Genomic DNA, 4,351 nt, shown 5'->3' on the forward strand with positions numbered 1-4,351 from the left:
GCATAAAATGGACCAACTAAAACGGTACAGGTAGCAGCTCTGAGAGAAAAGTACCTGTAATAAGGAAGTTGCCATGTTCCTCCAAAGGTTCACTGTATTTTCGGACCACGTGATTTAAACCAAGGTCTAGCTCATAGAAAGTAAGTGTCTGCTGGGTATTTGCTGCTGCTTCTCCTGTTGGATCATTGTCTGCTTCCTATAGAGGAGAAAAGTGGCACAAAGATTAAACAGCAGCATGAAATCAAAGAACTTTTAGATCTGGAAAGGACATCAGGACTCCTCCATTTTACCAACAAGGAAACAGAGGCCCACAGATACCAAATGGTTTGAACAAGCTTATGCTACTAGAAAATGGCAGAGCTAAAACAAGAACCCAAATCTCCAAATTCTGGATCCAGGGATCCCTCTACTAGAGGATACTGCTTTCCATTCAAGACAAAGAATGGTAAGTTCTGATTTTCATCACTTCCCTGTGAAAAAATACCCCAAATATAGCTTTGCCTTTTTCATGCATCTTTTCCCAATACCTTGTTTTCCATAGGGAGATTACTTAAGTCTGAGCAAAGGTTATGTCATCAGTTAGTTAAGCTCTGAAACATTCCAAAGAATTTCAGTAAGGCATTTGGAATATGGGAAAGATCTGCTAGCAGGACAGATTTATGAGATGCACAAGGAAGAAAACAATCTTAGGAAAACAATCAGGTGACCGAAAGAAATCCAAAGAAAGAGAAAGATATGGTCCCCATTACCTCATAATCCATTTCCAGGCAAGCAAACATTGGATTTTCAAATCCCACATCTACTCCAACTACATGATAAACTAAAGTGTTCGCTTTGTGGGCTTCCAGAGGAGATGAAATGGTAAGTCGGGCTGCAGCATCTCTGTTCAAGATATACACCAGTTTCTGTTTCTCAATGGCACCTGCAGTCAAAGGAGATTTCCAGATAATGAAAGGAGAGATTTACAGAACAGCTAGATTCACATCGTGATTATTTTTAAAAAATCACTGTTCTTATTAACAGACAACATGAACTCTACAAGTGTAGTAAATCAAGATTCTGTTCTCTATCCTCAGAATAAATAATAGCATAATTTTGGCCCCCTCCTTCCTAGTAGAGATCTTAATATTCCATTAACTCTTCAAAATTTTTAATGTGTCCTAGATTGAAGGTTATTGAAAAACTAAACAATAATTCATAAACTTGTTAGCTTTATTCTTTGAATCATACCTAACGGTTTTGTGACTGCTCAGAGAGGGCTGCCCTCTAGAGGCCGATCAGATACACAAAAGTTTCTTCAAGAATGTATCAGAGAAGAGACATGAATGTGAATCATCACTTCAGGCTGATGAAGGCAACCATATTCATTGTCTAATACCGTAAGACCATTTCACTGTAGCCTTTTCACTACAGATGAAGTAAGAAATTGGAAAAAAACCCTATTTCCAACTAAATGGGAAGTAAAAAAGGTGCATTAAAACCTTTTCCATTATATTTAAAGGAAATGCAACTTTAAACCTAGAGTAAATCAGAATATAATGCTAAACTTTACCCAAGCGATGCACTGGCACACTGCCAAGATCACAGCATTGTTATCCTAAACTGAGCACTTATAAGAGATGTACTCAATAGAGCAAGTATAGCAAGTCACTCACTAATCATAACAGCTCGCCCTTTGGGATCCACAGCTAAGAACTGGCCGGGAACAATACGGCGGCATCCACTCTTGCCAAAGGTTTCTTGGTGAATTTTCTCAAACATATTCTTAGATGGCTGGTATTCCAAGATGACAATTCGTCCAGAGTCACTGCCAACTACAATGTAGTCTTTGGTGCCACCTGTCAACCTAAAGGCCATGAGTGACCGGATAACACCAAATACTTCCACAGTGAGAAGGGTATGTACTTTGCCAGTGTTGGGGTCTGGGCGAAGGAGCTCCAAGATCTTCCCACGAGAAACAACAATTTCCTGTTGTTTGGTTCCTAGATCACCAAAAAATAAAGATCATAAACAACCAGAGCTAGTCTAAAAAGTAACCTGGATAGACAGAAATGCTACTGAAGATTATTCACCAAGTTGGGGGCCCAGTACTTTAAGTTAACTTATTTTATTTGAAAAAGCATTTTTCCTAGAACTGAAATGATCTAACAAAAGTAGTGTGAAAGAAAACTTTAAAAATGGTTATGCAAGTTACTTTTCATTATTTATTTTTTATTAATATTGTAAATATTTTATTTTTCAGCACATACTTTTTTCTCTGTCTTCAATCTCTGGCATTCTTTGTTTCCTGTTTCTCTTATTTTCCAACTTTTCCTTCTTAGTTTTCTTTTCTAATAGTCCAGACTTTACCACATATCTTACTTCATCAGCTATGATCGTCTTTCAATTTTTTCCTTTGTTTACAATAAAACAATGGTATCTATTAAGTGAGTAACCAACTGAATATTCTCTTCTAACTTCTGTAAATGTTTTCTTCTCAAAACATATCTTTAGCTTATGTCTTTATGTATATTATATAATCACACACTTGAATAACTATTAGAGTGACAGAGTACTGTGGGAATTCAATGTACTACTGGTACACTATTCAGCAAGCTTACGGAGTGACAAAAAAGAACGAATCACATTTCGTGACTAGTATCCTAAGTATCCCGTGGTTTTTCTTACTAAGACAAACAGATCAACGTTTTTCAACTTCTCCATTTCTTCTTCCTGGCAATCCTGGAGAAATTCTACAGAAATAGGACCTAAAGGCGAATTAAAAGTAGATCCCCGGACGGGTTGCTTTCATAGTGAATCCTGGTCTTGTGTATGCTGGTACTACCATGTGGTCCATTATTGCTGCCTGGACAGGCACACAGCAGTGAGTGGGCGGCGCTGGAGTGTGCAGGAGTTTGTTTCGAGGCTCTGGTGGACCACTTAACTAAAGGCACGGGCTGGGCAGGGGCTGGAACATTTAGGCGCTCTGGTCCACCTGCAGCACAGCCGGACCCACCTGCTCCTCATCTGAGCGCTCTGCCTCCTCAGAGGTTAGCTCGTAGCCACCCTCATAGCGCACCTTCTGAGCTTGCTGCAGGGCCACTGACTCCCCTTCCTCATCTTCCATAATGGTCAAGTCGACGTTGCTGTCCAGGCCCGAGTTGCTCCCCCTGCAGGCTGCCTTCTTGGCAGCGCCCTCCGCGTTGTCCCCTTCAAGCAGTGCGCTGGCGAGGGACGCCTCGGAAAGGCCCTCTGCAAAGGAGGCCTCCTCCTGGGACGGCATCTGCTCGCTGCTCGGCATGTCTTCCAACCTGGTCTCATTTTCTGCGGGGCTTTCTCCCTCTTGGACTTTCTTTCGACCAAAAGTAAGGGGAGCAACCTTGAAGGGGGAGCTTTTCCCTGAGGATGTTTTCTGGTGATTGGATGTAAGAGATTCCTTAATCTTCCCTCTCCTCTCTACCGATACGATCTTTGTCCCCAGCTTGTTCATCTTTTTCTCAATGTTTTGGCGAGAAAATGCCTCCTTGAGGCTATCCACTTTCCTAAGGCTGGATCCTTTTATCTTCTCCACCCGGCTCTCCTCCCTCTTTTCCTCTGCGCTGTCTTCCAGGGCGTCCTCATCGGCAAGCTCCTCCTTCCCTTCCGCTGCACTGGGGACTGGATCTTTCACAAACACACTGGCAGGGATCTCATTTTCTTCCTGGAAGATGAGCACTTTGAAATGGTTGCGCCTGAGGAGCTGGGCGTGGTTGTTCTCCAGCCGCTTCACCTGCGTGCACTGCCGGTCCATGCGCTCCTTGACCGCTGACCTTGCGGGACTTCTCCAGCAGCTTGCTCACTGTGTTGCTAGTGAAGGCCTGGTACTTGGAGAGCTTGGTGAGGTCGTTCTGGATGCCCTTCACGGAGCCTTCCAGACTGATCTGCCGTTGCTCCATCTTGTTCTGGTTCTCCTGCACGGCGTCCAGCATGTTCACCAGCTTGTCCAGGAGTGCCAGCACCGTGACGACGTTCACCTTAGAGTTGTCCCGGATGACCTCCGTGCTCCCCAGGTTCAGGCTGGGGCTTGGCATGGAGCAGGGCATCAGGCTGGGGCTCGTTGGCTTCTCTTGCCGCACATCAGAGCCTAAGTGCTGGAACTTTTCGGCCTGTACAGCATCCTCTCCCATGGCTAGGCAGGTGGGAACACTCTTCCCTGCTGGGAGCTGCTGCTTGCTCTGGCGAGAAGGGCGGTGGTGCACAGAACGAAGCCCACTGGTTTGAGCTCAGAGCACCACTCTCCAGGACGGGCAGAGGTTCAGACAGGCAACAACTGGCCTCATTATTTATTTTTTGAGACAGGGTCTCACTCTGTAGCCCAGGATGGAGTGCAATG

General features: G+C 44.2%; 1 pseudogene; it reads right to left on the reverse strand.

Moving 5' to 3' along the window:
* Positions 1-2,956: 2,956 nt before the first annotated feature.
* Positions 2,957-4,145, reverse strand: LOC105808002 (annotated as a pseudogene).
* Positions 4,146-4,351: the final 206 nt, after the last annotated feature.

This window comes from Propithecus coquereli, unplaced genomic scaffold (assembly GCF_000956105.1).
Source record: "Propithecus coquereli isolate 6110/MARCELLA unplaced genomic scaffold, Pcoq_1.0 Scaffold165, whole genome shotgun sequence".
In the NCBI taxonomy this organism is placed as follows: Eukaryota; Metazoa; Chordata; class Mammalia; order Primates; family Indriidae; genus Propithecus; species Propithecus coquereli.